Source organism: Notamacropus eugenii, chromosome 3 (assembly GCF_028372415.1).
Source record: "Notamacropus eugenii isolate mMacEug1 chromosome 3, mMacEug1.pri_v2, whole genome shotgun sequence".
NCBI classification, from domain to species: domain Eukaryota; kingdom Metazoa; phylum Chordata; class Mammalia; order Diprotodontia; family Macropodidae; genus Notamacropus; species Notamacropus eugenii.
This window is the reverse complement of record NC_092874.1, coordinates 64,829,791-64,857,308: the sequence shown is the minus strand read 5'-3', so window position 1 is coordinate 64,857,308 and position 27,518 is coordinate 64,829,791. Positions and strand designations below refer to the sequence as shown.

Genomic DNA, 27,518 nt, shown 5'->3' with positions numbered 1-27,518 from the left:
TCCTCTGGAGTCAATCTAAAAGCTAAATGCAAATGAGGAGCCCGATGGTGGCATGTAGTCTATTTTTTCCAACAGCATAGAATCACAGGTTGGGCTGGTAGTTACAGTCTGCGTTGGATTCTTCCCTTATAGTTTGGCCTTCATTTCAGAACTTCAACTAAACTGTTTCCTGTTAAGTGAGATTATTCAATATACTTGAATCATTAGGTTCTAGAGAAGAAAGATTCAGAGCAGGTCTAGATGTGTTCTAAAAGTGTGTAACATAAATGAGTAGAAGCTAAAAACCCCCGAAGTAGATTTTACCCAGTATCCATGGTGACCTTAATACCAACCTAACTCTCAAAGAACAAGGTGCCTTCTGTCCTTGATCAAGAGGTCAAGACTGAAATGGAGCATCGAATCTGCATGAAACTTTCACACACAATACTTCATATTGATGAAAGAAAGAAGCCAGTTATAGGGAGCCAGTGTGTGCAAAACACCCTAGATATGACTTATGTCCTCCCAGTTTTATGATTAGAGGGTCTCATTGTCCAGGAAAGACTTAAAATTGGCACCTCACATTCTTGTGTTTTTTTAAAAAGAAAACAACAAGCATTTGCTTCATATAAAGGTGCCAAGCCAACCATACAACCACCCACGTACAAAACTGAAGCCAGCAAAAATAACAATGAAAGCCTAGCTCCGGTGCTGGACAAATACAATGCATTCTTTGTGGGTGATGTTAGAGAGCAAACAAGTCGTGCATGACCTGAGAGGCAACTGCATGTGGCGACAGATTTCCCCATGACCTGTGGCAACAAAAAATGTTCTTCTGATCTTTCGTACCCAGAAGGAACTTTGCACTGCTCTGCTGAGCTTCCTGCAAGTGGATGGGAATTCCCGCTCCTGAGGTAGGAACCGAGTAGACTGCCCATCAAGGCATTTGGATTAGCTGACCACTTTGGAGAAGGGGGCTCCTCAGGCCTGATGCAGGCCCTTGTTTTCAGGTAGTTGGAATGCTGCCACAGTCATTTGATTGCAGATTGCAAACTGAATGGGACTTCTGAGGTTATTTGGTCTCGCTTCCTCATTTTACAGGAATGAATAAAGAGAAAAAGGGCTCAGAATAGAGCCCTGTGAGATCGTCACCTTTAGTAGGGCATGATGTGGATGAAGATCCAGCAAAGGAGATCAAGAAGAAGCAGTCCAAATAGCAGAAGAGCCAGGAGAGTAGTGTCATGGAAAATTAAAGAGGGCATCAAGGAGAAAAAAAGAGTGCTCAACAGTGTCAAATATTGCCAGAGAAGCAGTGACTGGTACAAGGTTAGCGAGGTTCCTCTGTCTCCAAATCCAGCTCTCTTATCATAATACCATGCTGCTGTGACTACTTACCAAAAAAGAAACTGACCTTAGATTTAGTCTGGGCTCAGCATTACCTGCCACTTTCAAACCTTTTTAGGGACTGATGATAAAGGAAAGGAAAAAAAGGGATGGGAACATAGGGTCTTTAGTTGAAAACAGCCAAAGCAGTAAATACAAGGAAAGGGAAAAGGAGGAAAGTATTACTGATATCAATCACTTCTTCCTCTGGCTCTTTTTCTGTGCCAAATCAAATGTACAACCTAATTCCAGTATCACTCTTCTTTATTGCTTCCCCTCTAATTCCCAAAATAGGAAAAAAAAAAGTTTGTTTTGATGATCCAAGGTTAACATCAGGTGGGCTCCGAGAAAGTTGGGATGAATTTGACCATGAGGATCACAGGGTTATAGATTTAGAGCTAGAAGGTATAATGTTTACTAAGCCTTTGAGGTCATCTAGTCAAATCCTCTCCTTTTATAGAACAAACTGAGGTTAAGTGACTTATCCAAGGTCACACACCCAGAGTAAGTTGTAGCACTAAGACTGAACACAGGTTTTCTTACTCCAAATATGGTTCTTTTCCCACTGTAACAATCAATAAAGTCCTTTTTCTCAACCCCATAACTGTTCTTTAGATTGCATAAATAAAGAACTGGGAAGGAAATAGTTTGGAGTGACTACCACCATAGGCTTACATTGGGTAGATACTATGTAAGTGTATTTAAAAACAAAGCCAATCTATATCTCCATTTTCTTTTAGTAAATTTGAATTGGTATTAAAATAATAATAATAATGGTTTCACAAGGATACAGAAATAATTTATGGCTCAGCCTGTATCATAGCTATGCTTCTCAAATTCTTACAAAGATCAGGCTTATTCCCAAATGAAATGTAAGGAGGAATAGAAACCCAGGAAGCTTTAGATGGGAGTTGCTGCTACAACCTGACTTCTGACATTCACTCTTTCATCCTCTATCAGTCAGCTCAGCAAATGTAATTGCTCATTAACTCAGACATCATTAATTTTTAAAATCAATTTGGACAAGAATTTTGGGCATTTTGGAAAAGATAGAAGCTTACCATTGCATTGTAGGAAAAAGCATCCCCTAAAATAAAAGAATGGGATAAGTGGTTTGTCTTTTGTTCTTGACCAGGAGCATGACATCAGGGAGGTGACATGCAAGTGACTTAGATTTAAGTGAAGGAGGGCTGCATGAAGTCACCTGTCTCACTTTCTCTCCAAAGCCATCTGGGTCCAATGGCCCGATATCCATCAGGATACCCAGATGGTTATGACTGTGTGGGAAATATTTAAACTGTTTAGGGGAACAATATGTTTTATTAGAATCCTGAAGCACTTTAGAAGTATATTTACAAAGTCAACATGCTAAAATGATGAACTAAGTACAAATCATTCATACCTAGAAACCAAAGCAGGTTTTTTTTAATTATACTTAGTAACAATTTCTTAGTATATTTTAAATTACTGTATATATAAATAAAAAGCAATACTTTTCAAAGATTTTATAGTTCAGGTCAATCATTTCCTTGGGTTGAATTAGTGAGGTATTATTGTGCGACTGTGTAACTTGGATCTACCACATGATAAAACTTCACACATGTGGGTGTTAGCTTTGCTCCACCATCCTCTTTGGTGTTTCTAGTACTTTCTTACTATTTCTCTGAATCTCAGGATAATTTCAATAGCCTGATTTAAGAGTCTGCTAGAATGGATTGGAGATAGAAAGGCACATGCAAAGGAATGCATGGGTTTATCATGAGTCAGTGGGAATTGTTGATCATGTAGAAAGACACACCTTCTGTGTCCCAAAGCAAGGAAGGGTTGAATGAAAGGAAGTCTTCAATGCTAGGAAGATTTGAGAATTCTTGCTGAGTCTAATGGCCTTTTTTCAGTCTTTATCCTTCTTGATCCCTGTGTAGGCTTTGACACTGTTGAGCACCCTTTTTTTCTCCTTGATGCCCTCTTTAATTTTCCATGACACTACTCTCCTGGCTCTTCTGTTATTTTGGACTGCTTCTTCTTGATCTCCTTTGCTGGATCTTCATCCACATCATGCCCTACTAAAGGTGACTATCTCACAGGGCTCTATTCTGAGCCCTTTTTCTCTTTATGATCTCATCACTTCCCATGGATTTCATGATCATCAGATCAGATTTACTTATCCTGGAATCTCCAACTGCCTAGTAAACATATTAATTTGGATTTCTTGTAAACATCTCAAATGTAATATATCCAAAACTAAACTTATTATCTTCCTTCACAACTCCCCTACTCTCACCCTTTTCTGAAATGCCCTCTTACCGCTAAGGTTATCACTGCCTTCCTAGTTATTCAAGTTTGCAGCCTAGATGTAATCACTGACTTCCGACTCTTTTTTCACAGTCCATATCCAATCCAATGCCAAGTCCTGTGAATTTTGCCATTCAAACATCTCTTGTACATGCTCTCTTCTCTGTCCCAACATTGCTACCACTCTGTCAGCTTCATCACTTCCCTCCTGAAGTATTGCAGTAGATATAGCTTGCCTATTGTTATAGCAGCAATAGTTGTAGCAAAAGTGTGACAGAATTATGGAAATGCTAAACTTTGGTGGGAATTAGATTTTGGGTAATGAAAAATTGCATGTATACCAGAGGAAGAGCGCTGAATGGTTGGAGGCAGTGTGTGGTAGGATGAAAGAGCATCCAGCCAGAAGTGAAGACAACAGCATGTCACAAATCTTGGAATCAAGGACCAAAGATATGGATGTAAAATGACACAGAATAATAATTATGAGAACTGAAATCTTGTTCTTAGTTTTGTAAAACTCAAGTAGATAATGGGATTTTCTGGCGACCCAGAGTACTTTCCTTGCCTGGGATATGCTTCATCCCCCTATTGGTGCTATATAAGAAAAGCTAGGGTCTGTGGGGAAAAGGAAGCTCATTAATGGGGTGAGCTATGTGACTTTTCAACACCCCCAATTTCTTTCCTTGATGGGAGGGACCCTCAGCCCCAGAGTGGCCCTTAGAATCAGAACACCAATATAGTACCTGGGCAAGTACGACTGACCAGAAGGGAAATATTTCTTCTGTGTCCCTGGGATCAGGTGTGAGCCCTTTTTACAATCTTTGTTGTGTTTAATAAACTTGCTTTATGCTATATAGCTTGTTGGCTTGGTGCCTGTAAGGGTACGGAGGATATTGAGAGGAAAACTTGGAAAGAAACAGCCATCAAGATCTTCACAGAAATGACTTCCATTTGGATGGTGACAAAAGCAACCTGTTGAGATGATTAATTATTGAGAAGTCTTCAATGCTGAACTCAGTCTCTGTGAGCACAGAGCTCTTTTCCTTCAACAACGTAGGCCATGACTTATGAACTCAACCAGAGAACGTCCTTTCACTTTCATCATTGATTGCCGCCAGTATTTCAGTTTTCATGCTCAGGAAGTGAATGTGACACCTCCAGAAGAAAAGTTTTAATGACTAAGAAAAAGAAATATGCTGTTAAACAAGATCGTTTTTGCTACCAATGGGGAGCCCCTTTTTTTCATCTCTCTATTCTCTGAAGAAAAGGAGGGGAAAGAAATAATTCAGAAGAACTGAATTAGAAAAAAACCCCTAAACTAAGTTACTTTGATACAATAAGAGAAAGAGTCTACTGGGAAGGCTTTTGCTTGTAGCCATTATTAATGCAACTCCCTGGCTAAGTATGGACATGCCTGGTACACACACAGGAAATCAGGAGATGGAGAAGCAGTGTGGGTGTGGGGAGGAAGGTTAGGCAGCCAGTGCTGCTCAGAGACACGTAATACAAGTGAACACAAACAAACCAAGATAGGAAAAGTCACTTAGGAACACCAGACCCCTACCCCACAGTGCACTCTGACATGGCGAATTGTCTCTTATGTTCCTCCTCACTCAAGCAGTCAGCTCCAGAATCTCTGAGAGAAATCATATTTAGAAACATCAGCTGGCTCTTCTTGCTTTATATGCCACGAACAAGTAGCCTCAGAGTGGGAAGGAAGTTGGTGCTCTCATTAAGGCTATTGAGAAAGCATAGTATACAGAATCATGGAGGCTATAAACATCCTGTACTCTGCCCTCAACAGAAAACATCTGTAATCCTGTGTTTAGGTATGGCTGCCATCTTTTAGGAAGGGCATTGACAAGTTGGAGTGGGTCTAGTGACCTGGATGATGAATAGCCTGGCTGCCATGCTATAGGATAATTGGATGAAAGAATGAGGGATGTTTACTCTGGAAAAGAGGAGACTAAGAGGAATGTGACAACTCTCTTCGAGTAACTGAAGGGTCTTAAGTGGAAGAGTGATTAGATTTGCTTTACTTGGACTTAGATGGCAGAATTAGAAGCAATGGATGCAAGTTACAGGGATATCAGTTTTATCTCTAATGTAAAGAAAGACTTCTGAACAAACAGGGCTGTCCAAAATGGAAAAGCACTGCCTCTGGAAGCAGTGACTCCCTGCTCACCATGGTTCCTCAGTGGAAGGTTGGACAACTCCTCGTTAAGGATGCTGTCAAGGGTCATCCTGTCTAGATGTTCCCTGCACTAAATGTTGGCTCTATGGTTTGCAACCTATTAAGAATCTGGTAAGTCATTTAACTAATTCTGCCCTCATTATCCTTATTTGTGAAATGACAACGTTGGACTAGATTATCACAAAGGTCCTTTCCAGCTCTAAATTCTTTGATCTTATTTCAGGTAGAAGAGGAGTTTGCTCAGAGTCCTACTCCCCCAATTCCCTGAAATAAGCAAAAATAAAGGAAATGTAAGAAGATGTTTAACTTGACTATGTTGTGGCCTCTGGGGAAGCCGTTCAAACAGTTATCCACAACTTAGGGGGGAGTAGGAGTGGGGAGAATTTCTGTCAATTATAAAGAGACTAGAACTAGAAAGTAAATTCCTTCCCCACTTTCTGTCTCAGAAGGCTTCAGGCAATCTGCAGGTGATGAGTGATGCAAGAAAGCAAAGAGGAAACAAACTCTAAGTATAATAGGTTGTTACTTTTTTCCTTTTGGGTCACTGTTCAAATGTCAATGATGAGCCTGTCATTCATGGAACTCAATTTAACTATTCCCAAATTTCTTTATACTCTGCTTTTAAGTAGCTAAAAATACCTAAAAGACAAAAGACCAAGGTCTGCTTTATTCAAAGTGGAAAACATCATCCAGACTAGCCCAATAGAAAATAAACCAGATACTGGCTGGTGGTTCAAGAGTGGTCCATGTTCACTTTATGTAGAAGGGATCAGCTAGGCACTGACCTCTATCACTCTATGTCCCCTCATGACTCCCAACAATAATTGATGTGATATGGGCAATATTCCCATTCATTAGCAACCTTGAGGGTAGGTAAGGGTCAGGAGATTCTTCCAGAAATGATTTTACTCAAGTTCTATCTACCATGTTGCAGTGATGGCCATTTCTTCCCTACTCCATGAAAGTAGGCCAATTTCGTTAAACTCTACTGAGACTTTTCTGTAATAAACTTTTATTGATTATTTTTGAGTTTTCTGACATATCATCTATATTTTCCAGCGTATCCCCTCCCTTCCCAGAGAACAAGCCCTTATAATGAAGGACAATAAAGAGGAGAAAAGTAGCTCAGCAAAATGAAAAAACATAGTGGAAAAATCTGACTATATGTGCAGTATGCCCATAGCCTCCCACTTCTGCAAAGAAGTAGGGAAAGATACCCTCTCATACTTCTTCTTTGGGCTCAAACCTGATCATTATAATTTTGCAGAATTTAGTTTTGATTATTTCACTGTGGTTATCCTTTCCTTTTTCCATTGTTTGAGTCATGGTGCTGCTTTATGAATTCTTCTAACTTCACTTTGTATCAGTTCATATATGTCTTTCTATGCTTCTCTATATTAATCACATTCGTTGTGTCTTGTAACACAACAAAAGTCCATTACATTCATGTGCCACACCTTATTTAACTGACTTCTAAGATTTTAAAAACAAAACACATCGAATCTCTCTAGTGTGAATGGAATACATAAAATGGTATACATTAGAAAGCAACAACACTACCAAGTCATGAAAACGAGCACCAAAGGCATTAGGAAAACCAGAATGAGCACCCAAAGTATTCTATCTACCCTCCTGAGGCCTTTGCACTGGTTGTTGCCATGCCTGGAACCTACTCTCCAGTTACCTTCAGTGGTCAGCTCAATCATTACCTCCTATATGAGGCCTTTATTGATGGCCCCTAGCTGCTAGATCTCCCCCAACAGGTCCCAATGCCTCATATTTATTTTATCTTTTGTGCATATTTCTATATGCATACAAACATAAACTCCTTGAAGGCAGGGATTGCTTCATATTTGTTTTTGTATGCTCAGCACCCAGCACAGTGCTTGGCACATGGACTGCACTTAATAAAAGCTTGTTCATTGACTGCACAATCCTATGTAAGCAAAGTAAATAGAGTATGAAAATTGGAAATAACTCCCTGCAGAAAGAAATTATTGTAACTGTAGGAAAAAAAAAGATTGAGTAATCAAAACAGGATGGATTCAAACAAAGGCCACTAACACAATTGGACTTATAGGAAAATACTGAGTAAAATGTCTTTTCACCAGAGGGCAAGAGAACAAAAAGAAATCCAATTACTGATTCTTAGAGACCAGATAGGAAAAGACAGGGACTGCTCTAGCCTGAGGCAAAATTGAAAAGTGTTTGTCCTCTGTCACTCAGCCCTAGCCAATTTAATTTTGCCTATCTTTCCTTCCTACTCCCTCCTACTTGTTTCTGCCAGGACTTGGTAGGTTCTTCTTAGGCTTCTGGGTCTTTATAATGATCTCTCTCCTTAAACCTACTTTAAAGGAATCCAAGTGATGGAGAAGAGCAGAAAGTAAGACTTCTTTCAGGGAAAATTGAATTTTAACAGGCTAAAAGAATGAAACTCCTACTACAGAATTTCAGACATTTTTAGCTAGTATGGAAGAATTACTTTGGGAAAGGGGAGCTTTCCAGTTGGGATCGTCGAAATGGAGAAACTGAGGAAATGGAGAAACAGAGGAAAGTAAAGAGAACCGTAGGTGAAAAAAGTCCACCAGTCTCCCAAACTACCAAGAACAGGAGAAATTTGAGACAGGAAGTATTTGTTATCTCTTGCCTTTTAGGGCTCTGACTCTTGTTGGTATTGGGTTTAAGGAGGAGGATCTTGTACTTACACAGAGCTGAAAATTACCTTCCTCTAATTTCCAGCCATAGGTTCTAAGTCTTTCTTCTAGGTTTTTCTGGCAATATAGTGAGTATAATTATTCTTCCGTATGGTGTCCAAATACTTAAAGATTAGCTACTCCAGTTTGTCAAAGTCTTTTAAAATATGGTGCCCAACAATAATGAGCTGTTTGTGGATCTGTGAAATGGTTCAACTACTGTGGAAAGCAATTAGGAAGTATGCAAAGAAAGTGATTAAAATATCCATTTGTTTTGATCCAGAGATTTCACTGCTAAGTATATATTCCAAGGAGATCAATGACAAAAAGAAGGGCTCCATATATATCAAAGTATTTATAGCAGCACTTTTTGTAGAAGCAAAGAACTGGTAGATGTCCATCAATTGGGCGATGACTAAATGAGTTGTACATGAATGAAGCAAAGTATTACTGTGCTATAAGGAACAATATGATGAACAAAGAGAAGGTTGGAAAGACTTCTATGAACTGAAAAAAGGTACTTAGAATCAAGAAAACAATATATATAATGATTATGATAATGAAAATGGAAAGAACTAAAATAATAGAAATTTGATGCTATGAAATTACAATAACCAAGCTGACCCCAAACAAAAAATATTATGATACACCCCATCACGACTACTTCTTTGCAGCAGTGGGGGGACTATGGGTATGGAATGTTGCAAATCTTGTTAGATTTTTCTTGTTATATTGTTTAATTTTGCCAAGTTTGCTGTTTTTGTTGTTATAAGGAAGCTCTGTAGAAAGTAGAGATGGTAGGAACTGTAGGTGATAGGAGATATCAATAAGAATTAATTTTTCTAGAAAAAAATTATATATATGTGTATATATATATGTATATATATATATGTATACATATGCCTTAAGAAGGTCAGATAGAAAAAAGTCCCATATAACAATATTCACAGCAATATTTTCCCTATAGTAAGAACTGGAAACAAAATAGATCCTCATTGGAGAAAAATTGAACAACTTCTAACACATGAAAGTTATATAATATTATTGTGTAATAAAATGGTGAGTTTAAAGAATTCACAGAAGCTAGAGGAGCCTTGAATGAACTGATGTAGAATAAAATACAATCACGAAGACAAGGTATACAATAATTACACTAATGCAAATAAAAGTAATACTAAAAAAATCTGATTCTAAGTGTCAATCATCTTTGTTCCAGAAAAAAGACAAGGAAATACATTTTCCATTGGTGAAGAAGGTGTGGACCACGGGTGCACAGTATTAGATATATTGTGATGGATAGTTTTGTTTAGTTGTCTTGTTTTAAAATTTTTATAAAGTAAGATTCAGTGGGGGTAGGAATGATCCTAATGCAAAAAATTAATAAAACTTACTTTGAAATAACAAATAAAATAAAATACAGTTCTTAGAAAAAAAGTGACATTTCAGATAGGGTTTGAATGTTGCTCCATGCAGTGCAATGGTTATTTCTCTTGACTTATATACTATATTTCTATTCTTCCTGAGATGGCATTAGTTGACCTTTTTTAACATCATCATTACACTGTCTCATGTGAGTATGCTGTACTCTAAAAATCTCAGATTTTTTTTTCTCACATAAACCACTGTTAAGGACTCTCATTCTATATTTGTAGAATTGATTCTTTGAACCTAAAGGTAGGAATTTCTACTTATGCCTATTAGATATTATGTTATTAATTTTTCTTAACATTTTGCCTTGATTTTTTAAACATATTGCTTCTGTCACTCAATATTAGCTATTTCTCCTAGTTTTGCATAATTTGTACTATCATATAATCTATAGCTATATTTCTCTATCTTGTCAACAGCATGGTGGAAAAGAATTCATTAAATGCCTTAAAGAAGTGAAGAAATGCTATGTCTCATGCATCCTTCTCATGATTTATCACTCTAGTAAATATTTTTTTAAAAGGTTAATCTGATGTGATTCCTCAGAGAACCCATGCTGGCTCATAGCGATTACCATTTTCTTTTCTCAGAATTCTCAAATCAGTCAATATGCCAGTGTCAAACTTAATAAGTCTCTGGAATATAGAAACAATATAGAGCTTTTACCTCTTAAAATTTAAGACAGCTTTTGGAATTTTGAAGTTTTCTTGTACTTGGACTATTATTGATGATTTTTCAAAGATTCCTGAAATGAAAAATTTTCAAAAATTCATGAATCTTCAATAATGGCTACAAGACTTTCAGTATACCTATAAATGGAATTCACTTAGGTCAAAGAGATACTCTCTTATTTCCTTATCTATCCTAGACTTCGCTGGGTCATAGCATCATAGATATAAGATTGAAGGCGATAGAACTTAGAAGTTGCAGGAGGCGTTGTTTAATAATATCTTTATTTTACCAGTAATCTTGATATTTGTGTTTGCAAAGCAGTACATAATGACATACCATACATTTCATAAATTCACCAATCCTTTGGGAACCTCATTTGAAAAATATAAATGTTCATGGGATGAAGGGATGATTTTCATGTTTATTATTTCTTACATGTCAGAGACAAATGTGTTAAAGAGCAATATTTTTCTTCCCTACTTCAGTGAATCAAATGATCTTTAATTTTGGATGTCAACAGTGAATTAGTTTCTTTCAAGATATGTGTTCTTTCAGAAATACATCTTAATCTTTAAAGAAATGTCTCCTCTGGTTACCTCCCGGCAGCACTAAAAAAATGGTGCTGACAAAGTGGGGTTTTTTAATTTAAAAAAAGGTAACCGAAGGTATCTGATGACAAAAAATGAGTAAAATGATATTTGTAGATTTACATATATTCTTAATTTTCTTTCACTGCACATACTTCATTTCTTTCTCTTTGTTTTTTCCCTTCTTTTATGTTCCCCTCTTCATTAGTATAGCTTTCTACAATGATGGATACTAATGAGTCTTCAGGGTCACTGTTGATGAGTCACAGTTTGTATCTATTGTCACCTGGCAAGTGATAGCTCTTAGGCACATAAGTTTGGAATTGGAAGGGAGCTTAAAGACTATCTCGTCCACTCCACTCATTTTACAGATGAGGAAACTGAGGCCCAAAGAGGGCAAGGGATTTGTCCAAGGTTACACAGCTACTACATAGCAGAGCTGGGATTTCAACCTACAAACTTTGACTCCAAACACAGCAGTCTTACCATTGAATTCTGTCACTCTTAGATTTAGGATCACAGGACTATGTATAGGACCCCTATTTTCTATACAAACCGTACCCACCTTCCTTTATTTTCTGCTACAACAATATTAAATCAAGAGAGTTACTACTTGGGGAAATATTGGAAGAAACAATTAACTTGAAGATTTGAAAACCCTAGAAAGCATGTATTCCTTTCTCAGAAATAAAGTAAGCATGATTTCTATTAAGTATGTATAAAAATGGCATGCTGCTTCTTTTTCTACACCTTTTACTGAGGAATGAATACATTTACTGATATATTGATAAATAACTGAACATAAAGTAACAGGAGAAAGAACAGTTTGAGCATCCTGGCAATTTTACATATTCCAGCAGCACTTATTAATGACACATCTGTTATGTGCTGGACTCTGTGCTGGGTGCTAGGGATCCAAAGATAAAACCAAAAGCAGTTCTTACCTTCAAGGAACTTCCGTTCCAAGCTTAGATGCATGAATAAAAAAATACCCAAATGAACTTGATAAATTGGGTGGAACTCAGGGAAACAAAAACCCCCAGCTCCATATCCGTTGAAGGATTTATGTGAAGTCAAATCAAAGGAGCAACACTGTCAATTTCAGGACGAATGGAGTCACACAGTTAAGAAATCATTTTATAGATCTGTCAGATTCTGAATATGGAGAAATTTAGAAAAAACAAGTGGTAATGGTGGTGGTGTTTTGTCTGTTTGGGTGGGTGGGGGCAGTAGGAGGATAAACTAACCCCTGGGGTGACTTAAACTACTGGATTTTGAACCACTCTGCTCTGCTTCAGAACCTTATCATTCTTGCCTGGACTATTTCAAAAGTGTCCAAATTGCTTTTCCTCCTTCAAATCTCTCTCTTGTGTGATCCATCCTTCTTCCAGCTGCCAAACTGATATTCCAAAACCAGATATTCAACCATACCACTCCTATGAAAAGATCTCCAGGGGCTCCATTTTGACTTTCAAATAACATATAAAATCTTCAGACTGACATTGAAAGGCCTCCAAAGTCTGAGTCCTGAAATATTAGTCATATTTCACATGACCTTCCCTTCACATGGCCTTCATTCCAGTCAGGCTGACTTATTAAATGTCCCCTGTATACAACAACCCATCTCCTACCTTGGTGCCTTTGTACAGACGGTGCCTGATGCCTACAATGAGCTCCCTTATTACCTTGACCTCTTAGTCTCTTTAGCTTCCATCAAAGCACAACTCTATATTCCCTTCCTATAGGGGATTTTCTCTGATCACCTCGTTTACATACCGATTACTTTACATGCATGTCATATATAAAAGGAAGGCAAAGTAATTTGTCCTTTCCCTCTTGAAACTGTTCTGCATTGCTTTATAAGAGCAATGTAAGACCAGGGAATGTTTGATTTTTATCTTTGTGTTCCTAATAACCAACACTGTGCCTTGGATATACTAAGACCCTTTATATTTGTTGAATTACATCAGATTGATTGTCTGCTGGCAGCAGTTTTTAATTGACTAGATGATGATCCAATCTTCACTTTAACTATAGATCTAAGGAATATGTTTTCCAGTAAAAGAGTAAATAGAGTTGGATAGGACTTGTAATTTTGTTGTTATAGGGTACTCCCAGATAGGGAAACTCCCTCCACCCAAATAGGTGCCTTCTCTTCAATATATAGTATTAGAGCGTTGCCAAAAGCACCAATATATTAAATGAGTTTTCAGTCATAGAGCCAGTATTTGTCAGAACCCAGTCTTTCTATCTCTGGGGTGCACTCTCTATTTTTATGTAATATTCCCTGTCTGTAGGTATGATTTATATTAGTAAAAATCACAGTTATCTTGAACGTTCACTACATGATGATAACAGAATTTTACAAATATTTCTACAACAGTACAACATAGAGACAGCTAGATGCCTCAATGGATAGAGCTCTGGGCCTGGAGTCAGGAAGACCAGAGTTCAAATCTGGCTCAGACATTTGTTAGCTATGACTCTGGGCAAGTCAATTAACATCTATCTGCCTTAATCCCCTGGAGATGGAAATGACCAACTACCCCAGTATTTTTGCCAAGAAAAGCCCCATACGGGGTCATGAAGGGTCAAACAACTAAATGAATGAACAAGAACCACTACATTGACCAAAGTTTCTTCATCTTAAAAGTTACTCACCTAGTACAGCTAAGCATTTAGGAATGCTGATACACATTTTAAATGGGAAAAAAAAAACAAAAAACTACTCAGTGGAAATACCCTTTTCTATTGTTCCTTTGTCCTTTGTTTGATAGAATGTTTTTCTCCTGTTCTGCAAATTCTTCCTCAACTCATATTATGAAAATGAGAATTAATGGAAACCACTTTAGGCAAAGACTGAAAAAAAACAAATGGCACCCAGATTTCTTTTTTTTTCTTTAGAATAACATGAATTCATATAGATTAGAATTGTCAGTCTGCTTAACTTCAACTTGTGAGTTTAAGTACTGCACGTCTGGTTGTTACAAAAAGTCAGCTGTGGCTATAAAACATATGCACCAGGCTATTTAAAAATATTTGGCCCTTAGACAAATGGCTGTTATCTCAACAAGTCACTGTCTAAGATCTATGTTAATGGCCTGTTCTTGAAAGTGAGAAAAATCTAGCTATGGACTGCTAAGAAAAGCAAATCAAACCAAACCAAAGCAAACCAAAACCTGGGATATTTTTGAGAAGCTTGACAAATTCTTATACTTTAACTTATTAATTTTGGTTTGTTGAGAGATTCTAGTATAGCTTTTAAACAACTTTACTGTTTCACTGATTATTTTAAAATGATTCTTTTAGCCACACACATTTTAGAAGAACATTAATATGTTTCATAACTATGGTATCATTATTTTATCTTTCAAGTATGAAATCCAAGAGGACAAGTCTATAAAACTCCCTGTCTAATCCACTTAGAAATGGATTTCTGCCTTATTCAGAAGGTCAAATAGTTCCTACAACTTAAGAATTTTTGACTGAAAATAGAAATATGGATGTCTATGGATATCTGGTAACTAAGTAGCTCAGTAGAGAGAATGCCATGCCGTAATGTGAGGAAGATGCATTTTCCTGAGTTCAGATCCAACCTTAGACACTTATCAGTTATGTAACCCTGGGTAAGTTACTTCACCATTTATCTTAATTTCCCCATCTGTAAAATGAGTTGGAGAAGGAAATGGCAAACCACTCCTGTTGGATACAACTGAATAGCAATACTAACGTGGATATCAGAATTATCTATGCACAGGTAAACAATCAAAGATTAACGTTAGAACAAATATCAAAATATATACAGAGGGGAAGGGTGAGAGAAAAAAGGAACGTGAGAAGTCATATATTTAGAAAATATGGCATATTCTGGAGAAGGATACTAAGTTATTAGCTCTTAAAATATACTTCCTGTATTTGTCAAATGAGAGGCAACAGAGGACAGAATGGCCTTTGAGAAAAGAAGACCTGAGTTTGGAAGCAGAGCAGAGATTAATTTATATCATTGCAGAGAGTTCCTTCATTGGGAGTACCCTACACCACTGAAATCATGTCTAGCCCATACAGAAAAAAGAAGCACCTTATATTTAAGTTTTACAATTTTTGTACTCTCCAAGGTAGATGAGTAATGAATAAAACAGGAAATGTGGGATATGTACACAACAGCCATCCACATATGTGTAGTATAAAGAAGTTTTCAGACAAACGTAAAACCCCATAACCTAACTAAATGACATCCCTTAAGTCTTTTAATAATGAACTTCCTTTAAAATAAAATAAAATAAAAAAAAGTTAGCATGTGGGTTGTATTTGTAGGAATGCATTGTCAGGAAATGTGATTGTTAAGTAACAGATCCCGACAGATACAGATGTTTCTTGTATATAATAAAGGATCCTTTCTTCATTGGAGTTATGTTTTAATTTATCTTTGTGGCATAAAAGTACATTCCTTGTCATTTTGGAAATGGAAAATTAAAAAAAAAAAAACATTGTTAACCCATTGAAATTTCTTTCTTTGTGGTAGAAAGTGGGGCCAAAGCATATAAGCAGGGTTTTCTCCATGACTCATGACCATATAGATCATTAACCCAAATGGCAGTAATAGTTAACAGTATAAAAAGTTCACAAAGGAGCAGAGACTTCCTTCTGTCTAGATTATCAAATTCCCAGACTCTTAGTCGATCTGGCCATGAACTAAGGAGGTTGTTATGGTATGACTACAAAGATAAGTCTGCACTGTAGAACCACAGGCAAGTGGGCAGACAGATGGATGACCATGATAGAAGACTGCACGAATATCTAAGATCAGTGGGATAAGTTTTAAGAAAATCTGGTTCTGGTTATTTTCTTTTTTTTTTTGGAGGGGAGTAAGGGAGGAGGAGGTCCAGACCTGTGACCTCATTAGTCTCAGAAAATCCATCTTCCAATGCAGATCTTAGGACAACTGGTTGGCAAATTATGTCTCAAGAGAGGTTAAGTGATTTGCCCAGGTCACACAGTGTTGGGGTAGAACTAAAATGCAGGATTCCCTGATTTTGAAGCTTACCCTTCTATCCACGCTCCTGGACCATCTCATGAGAAAATATGTACTGCATACAGTTCACCAAAAATTTCTCAAGTTAGATTTTCATTTCTCTTTATGGTAGAAAACTACTGTGTGCAGAGAACTATGTAAGGCACTCCGAGAGAGGCATGTTTTAGATAATATATTACTATCTAAATAGTGGGACAGTATATTGTCTACGCAATTCACAAAGATAATACATGATTTATATATATAGGGAAAAGTGGGATGTAGGGCAAACCATTTAATTTTTCAAATCATGGAATCTGACAGATGAAAGCATTCTGGGTTTCAGTTTCTTCATCTGTAAAATGAGAGAACTGGACTTACTGGTTTGTAATATCCCTTCCAGTTGTAAATCTCAGAATCTTATGGTTCTAAGTGTCATGGGAGGTCTGAGGGGGAGGGAGACGCTTAATGGTGAAGGTGATATTTTGGCTTTAAGAACATTAGAGGTTGGGTTAATAATCAATTGTAGACATTAGAAGGGTGGGATGTGAAATGGCTAAGGGATTGTTTTAGACATGGGGAAGAGAATGAACCAAGGCAGATAATTGTGGAGCACTGGATGATGAGGAGATTCAGTTAGGCTTCAAGGTAGCCCGAAGGCAACAATATGTTTAAATGCAGGTTGGTAGCATTGTGGGAGTTTGTAAATGCCAAGCTGGGAAGTTTGAACTTTATGTGGTTGGCAAATGGAAAGCATTCCATGGTTTAAGTAGAGAGGTAACACGAATGGACTGTACTTTTTAAAAAATGTATGTTGGCAAGATCTCTGAATGTACTGGAGGGCATAGGCAAGTAACTACATTAATTATGGTGAGGAGTCATCTATTAGCTGGTAGTTCACTAATAAACTTCTCAAATTGTAAGGTTACTCTCAACTGCTAATTCGGATCATTTTTACAATGGACAAATTATATTTTTTGTTTAAAAATAGATATGGCAAAAATTCAAAATATTTTAAGTAGGATGCTAGATAGAACTAAGAATTTTAACAGGGTTATAATCAAGATGGCAAAAGGAAGATCCAGGATACTGGGAGTTACCATGATTGAATTATTTAGGGTGTGAAGGTATCTGGCAGTATGCTTTTTAAATTTCTAATTTGTAATTACATACATCTTGCTTGTGATTTTTTTGGGGCAATATTTCAGTGGAAAAGGTGCCCACAAAATGTTCATAAAATTTATCCAAATTTTTGAGAGACATCTCCTATAGCTTTGGAGGGGAGAAGGAAGTCTCTCATCATGGAGTGATGTGACTCAAAAAAGCTGTAGAATAAACAGGAGATGGTTTTAAGATTTAAAAAAAAAAGCCAAAACTTTATCAGGCTGAGGATTATGGCTTTAGCATGGAGCTTAAAGATAAGCCACTGAACACAAACCCGTGCATTTGGACAATGGGTGATATTTTATCGGGGAAAGAAAAAGAACAGGTACTTCCTCAAATACTAGACTATTAAAGTAGCCCTGATTGTAAACTAGTCAAGGAGAATAAAAAAAAGTAGTAAATTATCAGCACAAACTAGTTCTTAATGGACTGTCAATCCACTTTCCACCTGGAAGAAAAAAGAAAAAACAAAAAGAAATTATGACTGGTGGTATCCTGGGGTGAGAAATGTTAGTTGTCAAGGACCAGGATCCATGTTCATGTCAATATGCAGAAACATAAATTGGATGTTTGTTACTTTTTCTTATCCTCTTCCTAGAATTATTCATCCATCAAATCAATCAACCAGCAATTACCGTTGAGCATCCTTTGTTTTTGAAGAGGACCAGTGACAACATGGGGTGATGTCTCGACTTGAACGTGAACTGGATTCGTGAGGCAGAGTTGTGCAAAGTCATTAGCCTCAATCTCTCTTCCAGAACTATGGAAGTCCAGTGGCAAGATGAAAGTCAAGATGACTGACTATGGTCCAGAATGCACTGGATGACCTGGGCATCTTTGATGTCAGACCAAGTTCTAAGCATTCCATAGCGTGTGCTTCATACACTTTCATGACTATTGGAATAAATTTTTCTCATCCACTCATTCCACCAGGGGAAGTTTTCACATGCTTGGGGTAGACTCACCAATGAGTTTGAGGTTTATAGGTTACCCTCAGGTTGGTTTAGCCCATGTGCCAAGACAGTTTTACTGAGGTGTGACCACTGCATATGCAACAGCTTCTTGGAGCCACAGGTGAGAGTCGGGTGAAAGGTGGTACCTGTCAGTGGTGATACTAAGGCACAAATGGAACAGAGCTTGCTTTCTAAAATTTTTATTCTATTGGAGAAAACAAAAGAAAACAAACAAAGAAAAGAAGGAAGCAGTGGAGAGAGTACTGGTCCTGGAGTTAGGAAGACCTGAGTTCAAATGTGACTTCACACACTTACTACCTGTGTGACCCTGTCCAAGTCACTTAATCCCTGTTTGCCTCAGTTTCCTCATCTGCAAAATGGGCAGAGTAATAGCAGTTACCTCGCAAGGTTGTTGTGAGGATCGAATGATATGATAATTGGAATGCACTTAGCACAGTACTTAACTTTAGCTACTGTTACTCTTCTGTTCTCGAGGGAATACGAGGGAATACGAGCTGTAGGGAATAAATATGTACAACTTTTTATGAAAAACTGAAGACCAAGAATCAAGATTGGCTAAGCCAGCAATATAATTCTCAAGGGCTACACAGATGAACTCAAAGAAAATCTCATAATGTGGTGCAAGAAGCCCTGGATTCAGAATTGGGTTGGAATGTCTATGAATCCTGTTTTACTTTGAGCAAACCACTTAACCCCCTTGGCCCTTAATTCCTCATCTGGAAAGGGAGCTGATTGAATAAGAAGATCACAGAAGTTCCTTCCAACTCCAACTTTTCTGACCTTCTGTTAGTAATTAACACTAACAAGCGAGATCATGTGGTTTTCTTACACCTTGAATTTTGGCCAAAATTAGGTCAGCAAAATGAAATAAGATGAGTGAATTGTCTGTCAGTCCTGATAGATTTAGGAAGTTTCTTTCCACCTCTGGCCTGATCCTGGATGGGGCCAGAAGAAAGTAAGGGGAACTCCAGGAATCAATGCCACCCTTGACTACTTACCCTAAAGATTTTCTTAAATATCCACATGAAATAGAAAAGTCTTTTTTTGTCTTTGTCTTTTTTCCCTTATGTGACATTGCATGACTTATCTGCTAGCAGACTTTATGCTACTGGAGAGGAGCAGATAGTCAAATACTGGGAAGCCCTAATGAGGACATGGAATCTTCTCTAGCCCTTCAAATACTTGAAGACATATTGGGTCCTTTCCCAAATCCCCACCTTGGAGTCATCTGTTCTTCAGACTAAATGTCACCAGTTCCTTAAAACAGTTCTCAAGTGGCATGAACTCATCATCATTCAGATTGCTGGATGTTCTCCTTCTTAAAATGTCCTTAAACCTACCATGGACCCCTTAGTTCTAGGCACTGTTAGTTCCCCTGATTAGAACATAGAATTAATGTGCTCAAGTTAACATTCTGATCGCTAGCTCTACATATATTCTCCCCCTTATTTTCATGGGACAGACTGCATACAATAGTCCCAGCTACTTTTTTAAAAAGAAAGGTGTGCTATTAGTCACAAGGAAGCCAAGTAGGCGGGTGGGGATAGATTCCCCCAAATCCATCACAACCACTGGAAAAACAAAAACCAACAACAGTATGAAGGGAATATTTGGTTGAAACAACACTTGCTTGTGGAAAGTCAGTAGTACCATCTTCCTATATAAATAAGGAAAAACTCAATACTGACAGAATATCATTACCAGTGCATCCTAGTGATGTGCTGAGTGCAGCTAGCTTTAAAGATTTTATGGCCACTGCTGACCCATGAATCTGACTACAAACCATGTAGACCACCTCACATTAGGGAGCTCAGCATAGAAGAGGTGGGCAATTAGGGCTCATATTTGCATATTTGAAGTCACAATTGTGACAGCAGTGCCACCTTTGTCATTGGAAGGAATCTCTGAGCTCCTCAAGTCCAAGCCTCATTTTACAGAAGAAGAAACTGAGAATCAGAGGTAAAAGGTTGCAGAGATAGGTAAGTAGCAGGGTTCAGATTACTACCCTGATCCTTTGACCCTGGATCCTATAGCCATTTTGACTAGGCTGTCTTGTCCCACAACTGCCACATCAACCACCATCAACCACAGGGCCAGTTCAGGAGTGGCCACATTTGAGCCCTCTCAGGACTTTTTTATCCTTGAGTCATACAACAAACTGTTCCCCTGTCTGATATGAAAGGGAGTTAAAAGCCATTCAGAATTTCAACATGTAAATACTTTGCTTTATGCAGTCATCCCCTCAATGATCATTTTAAGTGGTTACCCAGATCTCAGAAGTAGGCACTGGAGGAGCTACAAAGTCTAGCTATGATATATTTCCTATTTTCAGGGAGTTTGTAGTCTAGGAGGAAGAGTAAGGCATAAACATAAATAATGACAACACAATATTGTATGATAAAAGTATTAAAAAGAGAGGTACTCCAAAAAGTACTTCATGAGGTCTAGGCTGGAGATCATTAACAACTATGAGAATGAAAAAATGTTTGATAAAGGGGTAGCATTTGAGTTAGGTTCTCAAGGGTTGGGAGAAACTCAATAAGTGAAGGGAAGAGAGGACATTTTATGTGTATGAATAAGTGTCAGCAAGGGCATCAATGCAAAAGAAAAGCAGACTATGTTAGAAAGTAAAATGTGTGTATATGTGTGTGTGTGTGTGTGTGTGTGTGTGTGTGTGTATATATATATATATATATGGAGAGAGAGAGAGAGAGAGAGAGAGAGAGAGAGAGAGAGAGAGAGAGAGAGAGAGAGAAAGAGAGAGAGAGAGAGCATTGTTTGACTACAATACTATATGAGATAAGGCTGGAAAGGCCAGGTGGCACCATATTGTGGAAGGCCTTTAATGACAGGCAAAGGAACTGGAATTTTACTCATTAGGCAGGAATGTAACTCTAGAACCATGCTAGTCTCTTTGCTATTCCCCATAAATGGCTTTCCATTTCTCACCTCTGTGACTCTGCACAGGCTACCTATTCCCCCCTCCCCATCCTGCCCCATACGTGGAATTTTCTTTCTCTTTACCTTTGTCTCTTGGATCCACTGGTTTCTTTCAAGGTTTGGCTCAAGTGCCATCTTCTTCAAGAGGCTTTTCCTGATTCTCCCAGGTGTTGGCCTCTGCCTTCCCCTCCCCCACCATAATCTGTAGTTTATCTGTGAACAGACCATATCCCTCTAGTAGAATTTAAGCTCCTTGAGGTCAGGGACTGTCTCATTTATGACTTTGTGTTGCCCTGACTCAGTACAATACTTGGCACATAATAGGTGCTTAATAAATACTTGATGATCGACAGGGAATAGGAAGCCACTAAATATTTCGGAGTAGAGTAATGACACGAGCAGATCTATATGTAAGAAAGATTATTCTGATAGTGGGGGTGGAAATAACGTTTAGTCTATCACAATTGCTTGGACCTAGTATATAACACATAAATTCACAGAATCACAGACTATCACAACTGACAAGGACCTCAGGGGCCATCTACTCCAACATTTAGTTTACAAGAATTCTCTCTATATCATACCATGGTGATTATCCATTGAAGACTTCTAGTGGATGCCATGTCCTACTGTACCATGTCACGTGAGGGCATAGCTCAAATTTATTAGGAAGCTTTCCCTTATTTCAAGGCTAACTGTACCTCACATTTCTACCCATTACGCCTACTGTCCTCTTCGGGATCAAGAATCTCTCCTCTATAGACCATTCTTGAAACACTTGAAGACTTTTTTCATATCTTCCATAAATCTTTTCTTTTCCAGAGTAGCCACCCAAGTTCCTTCATCTGGCAAGATTTCAAGTCTTCTCACCAATCTGGTTATCTTCCTCTAAATGTTCTACAGCATCCTACAAGGCAGTACCCCAAACTGAACATAATACTTCACATATGGTTGGATGAGGGCACAGTACAATGGGATCATCATACCTTGTAGTCTTAAGCACTAGACCTTTCTTAGTGCAACCTAAGACTGCATTCGTTTATTTGTTGTTGGCTATCTCAGGCTGTTGTATCATTTGCCTCATCTACCAGAACTCTTAAATCCTTTTCAAGCAAACTCCTGTCAAGCTGCACTTGCCTCCCATCTTCTAGTTTGGAAATTGATTTTTTTTTTTTGAATACGTGTATAAGACTTTACATTTAATCCTAATGAGTATCATCTTAGATTCAACCCAACCTTCTGATTTTTTGAAATCTTACTGGATGGTGAATTTGTTTGTTATCCATTGTTTTAGTATTCCCTCAAGTTTTATGTCACTTGTGTTTAATAAAGTTGCCCTCTACACCTTTGTCCAAGTCGCTGCTATCAATATTATAGTGATATTATCCTTGGGACAATTTATGAGTGACTTTCAATTAATGTATTCATTTTTAGTACTTAATATTTAGATAATTTAGCATTAGATAATATCACATATGATATATATTTTGACCTTGACTCCTAAAGAGAAGGCAACACTACTCTAGCTATTACTGCTTTGAACTGTGGAGATAGACAGTAATTTCTGGGCACAGGAAGACAATTTCAATTGGTGAAAAGTGGTAGCCTGTGGACAAAAACTTCAGGGAATTAGGATGAAATTTCATTTGGGTGGTTGAATAGGACTATGAATTTCTCTCAAGTTCTTCAGAAAGGAAACCTCAACTTGGTCATAGCCATCACTAGTAAAAAATGATTTTAAAAAATCCAGGAGTGCTGGACTTAGATGACTCCCATAGCTTATTTTCTCTTCAAAGCACTAGGCACACATTAACCAATTCATTAATCCTCAATACTGCTTCTCCTCTTGAACTGCATATTATTGTTCTTTCATGGTTGGGGAAATTCAGGGAGGGAGGTTAATTGCTTTGCCCAAGGCCACAGAGGAAGTCGGTGTCAGAGAAAGAATTAGACTTAAGTGATTCTGGATCTAAAACCTTGTATTAGGACCACTAGGTGATGTTTGATGCCAGAACTGATCTTGGTAGGTAAGGATGTGTATGTGTGTGTATGTGTGCGTGTGTGTGTGTGTGTGTGTGTGTGTGTGTGTGTGTGTGTGTGTGATGGGAGCCAGTTGCTTAGTTTTGGAGTGCCCTTCACTTTTCCAATATTGGGACACATGAAACCATTATAGTGAATTATTTTATGGCTAAACGGATCCTTTCACTTTTCCAGTTCATGGCTATGTCTAGAGGAAAAAAGAACTATTTCACATGGGAACTGGCTGATCATAGAAAAGTAGACATTAATTTCTAAAGAGGTAAATGTTTCCAGAAAAGCACTGCCATCTAACTATTTACTCACAATGAGGGGTAGGGAGGTAGCATGGTACAGTGGGAAAAGTAATGGCTGGAGTCAAAGGACATGAGTTCAAATCCTGATTACTACTCTGTAACTTGGGACTACTCATTTCACCTCTCTGGGCCTCAGTTTCTTCATTTGTAAAATAGAAGGATTGGATTAGATGGCCTCTAAGACCCCTTCCAACTCCATATCTATAAGCCTAAATTTCTAACACATATTCTAGATTGCTTTCATTGAAAGTCACTTATCGCTTTCAAGAAGACAGACACCATTAATACCACAAGAGACAGATATTGACTTTTGAGCAGTCTGTCTATTTTTGTGCTCTCTCTCTCTCTCTCTCTCTCCCTCCCTCTCCCTCTCTCAGTGTTCAGAGACAGAGGACATGAGAGAAAGATAGGAGGTAAAAATTTTGAATCACAGTCCGAAGTGAAAGAGAACAAGATGCCAAACAAAGAGGGGGAAAGAAGATGAAAGCATCAAGAAAATACATTTGACTTTCTTGACATCTCTCAACTTCAACCTTTATGCTTACCATGCTGATTTCCACACAGCCCCATTACTTCAATTTCCCCTTCCTGTTTATTTCTCTCTTTCATGCAGAAAGTTCTATTAGATTTTTTAAAGTCACTAACCTAAATCCTATTACTTTCCAAAACCCATTCCACTGAAGGGATTAATCCAAACTGTTGGATGAGTAAGGGGAGAAACATCTTCTGTAGCCAAGTGCTTGTATATCACATCACATCAGAAGAGGAAGGGGACACATAGTGGAGAATAAAATGCACAGGTACACTTGGATGACAAGTATGTTGATTCTTGATCTGCCACAGTTATGAAGGATTACAAATATCTAGTCTAGTATAACTGTAGATATTAGGCACCTTGGTAGGACTCTTCAGGAAATAGATGACACACCTTTAAGTATTTCTAGTTTATCCCATATTTTACTGTGGATATAGCAAATTAAACTGCAAATTGAGATGTTCTTCAATACCTTATAGCAAATAAAACATACTCGTGGGGTTGGTTAATTTAGCTAGTGTTGAAATAAAGCACTAGGTTGAATAAGGTTGAATAATTGTAATGACCAATCATGGCCTTGGAGGACAGATAAAGAATTTCTTTCTTTTGGAGGATAGGTGGGTAGCTATGGATGCAGAATGCTACACACACTATTCAACAGTTATTTTGGCTGTTTTTCTTTGTTAGAAGAGAAGGTTCATTTAGGATTGGGGTATAGAGAGGGACATATCCAGGAAGGACCATAATGTAAAAATAAAGCGAATCAATAAAACTTATTTTCCAAAAAAAAAACTTTAAAAACAAACCCCAAAAGAAAACAACTAATACCAAAGAAAACAGGCAAACAACCAGCTTCAAATCAACACCAAATATAGAGAAAAAACAAACATCTAATAAACTGTGGATGATAGCTTACTGTGGTTTCTATGAATGATCTGACTAATTAGGCATATTAAAGGTGGGCCGTGGACACAAACCAAACTTGGCAGGATTCATTCTGAGTCTGTCCAGACCTTTGACCTCTAGAGATTACTTAACATCCTGTAAGATTTCCCTAACCATGCCACCATTGTTATCCCAAAGATCCAAGATTATTTGATGATGGCAATCATAGTCTGACACATCTTTAACAGGTAAATACATGCCGTCGGATCATCAACAAGAATGGGCTCATTTAGAAATTGCGTTTAAATGTCTATTTAATTTCCTCATTTAGGAAACCAAATTAAATCAAAGAGACCAACTTTTTTTGCTCTTAAAAGTTTTAATGAAAAACTTAACTGCAACATTATTTTATTAATGGCAACAGAAAGAATATCCCCAGAAAGATTTTTTAAAAAGGGGAAGATATGGCTAATTATAATAAAAATTTTAATTACTGGAAAAATGTGGAAAAGTTAAAGCAAAAACTTTCTTGATAAGGTGGGCATATATACATCCTAACAAAAACAAAACAATTTATGACATGGATAATCAATAAGTAAGCTTAAATTTCCTTATATATAAAGTTAGGATAATAATGCTTGAGGGCTATTGAGAGGAAAACATTTTGTGGCCTGCAGAACATTATATGTCTCCATTTTGCTGGATCACAGCTACTCAGTGCTGAAGAATTCAAGGACATGTTTCTATGGTCCCCAGGTCAGGTGGTCCTTCCTTTAAAATACACTGCGTGTCAATGAATACACGCATAATAATAACTAACATTACACTGCATTTTACTCAGCTAAGCCGCTTTGATAGAATGGCTGAAACAATGAATCTGGAGTCAGAAAACCTGGGTTCAAATTGGACAGGCTCTATTTTGAGGTAATCAAGACCAATCTTTTCACTTTCCAGAAGAGGAAGTGAGATCCAGAGAGGGGAAAGGTCTTGCTAAGATCAGAGAGGTAGGTAGTAAGTGGCAGAGCAAAAATTTGAACATAGTCTTCTGAATCCAAATCTAGTATTTGTTACCACTGTGCCACATTGGGTAAAATCCCATTATACATAGTTCATCTAGAAGCAAATGGTTCTGCCTCCCATCAGCAGCAATCAGTTTTACTGTATTGATGCATATGGATAAGTACCACTAGGATGTAGTGAGGATAAAGTTATATGCATTGACATGCATATATGTAGGTAGGTAGGTAGGTGGTACCATAATGCATAGAGTGTTTGACCTGGATTCAGGAAGCCTAGAGTTCAAATCCAGCCTCAGACACTTCCTAGCTGTGTGTCCCTGGGCAAGTCACTTAACCCTATTTTCCTCAGTTTCTCCCATCTATAATTAGTGTGTGTTTGTCCTTCATTGCCGAAGAAGACTATGCCATCAGAGAAATGATGACATGACTTGCACTTGACTTTGTTTTGAGTGAGGGACGGCTGTGCACATCACCAGCCTCACTTCTCCTCCACAGCCATCTGAATCCAGTGACCAGATATTCATCAGGATGACTGGAGATGAGCCAGGATGAGGCAATTGAGGTTAAGTGACTTGCCCAAGGTCAAGTGAGTGTCAAGTGTCTGAAGTGAGATTTGAAGTCAGGTCCTCCTCACTCCTCCACTGGTGCTCTATCCACTCTACCACCTAGCTGCCTCCCCCCAGTGAACTTAAACTGGCTAGGTACTTACTCATCAATACTTAAAACATTCTGAAATTCCTGTCTTGAAATATTTATAATATGAAATAAAATTGTATCTATTCATAAAGGAAACATTTATAGGCCACTCCAAAACTGGAATCATTACTTTATTGTCAGAGTTCATTAAACAAAATAACATTTTGTCCTCTGTTTTATTCTTCAGGTTTGGCTCCAAGCGGCTTTTAGTTCTTTTTTAAGAAAAGCACCATAAATAATTGCCTCCCACTCCTCCCCTCCAAGGGAGGAGATGGCCATTCCTTAGGATATTCAGAAGAAAGTACTCAAGCAATTTCAGAGAAAGAGAGTTACAGCTTTCTAAAGACTGGAGGTATTCTGGAACTAGTATCTAACCTTCCAAGGTGAGTACAGTCAAGGAATTCACTTATTTGGATGAGTAAATTCAGATAGGTTTGCTTGAAAAATATACATTTGATTCCTTTATAATCACCTCATGTGTGCAAGTACCCTGGAACTGCGGGGCAGTCTTCAAGTTTAGGTGCTGTTTTTCTTTCTTTCTTTCTTTTTATAGGGTTTTCTGGCTTTCACACACATCACAGCATCAAAGAAAGTTTCCCTTTTCTGCGGCCAAATCTAGTCTGTTCTGCAACTGACTGACACTTTCTAAGCCTTTCCCGGCTGGTTTCGACATTTGCCTTTTACACAGGATGGCAATTCTTGAGGGCTTTTTTTTTTTTTTTTTTTTTTTTTT

The 27,518-nt window shown here is 37.8% G+C and overlaps 1 protein-coding gene and 1 long non-coding RNA gene across 6 annotated transcripts in view; one reads left to right on the top strand and one right to left on the bottom strand.

The window, feature by feature from the left end:
- KIAA1217 (KIAA1217 ortholog) overlaps positions 1-27,518 on the bottom strand; it is a 564,412-nt gene that overhangs the window by 533,953 nt on the left and 2,941 nt on the right. The window lies entirely within an intron of this gene.
- On the top strand, positions 641-27,518 carry LOC140532810 (uncharacterized). Its single transcript, XR_011976672.1, has 2 exons — positions 641-893; positions 18,002-27,518. It is a non-coding gene; the product is annotated as an uncharacterized lncRNA (long non-coding RNA).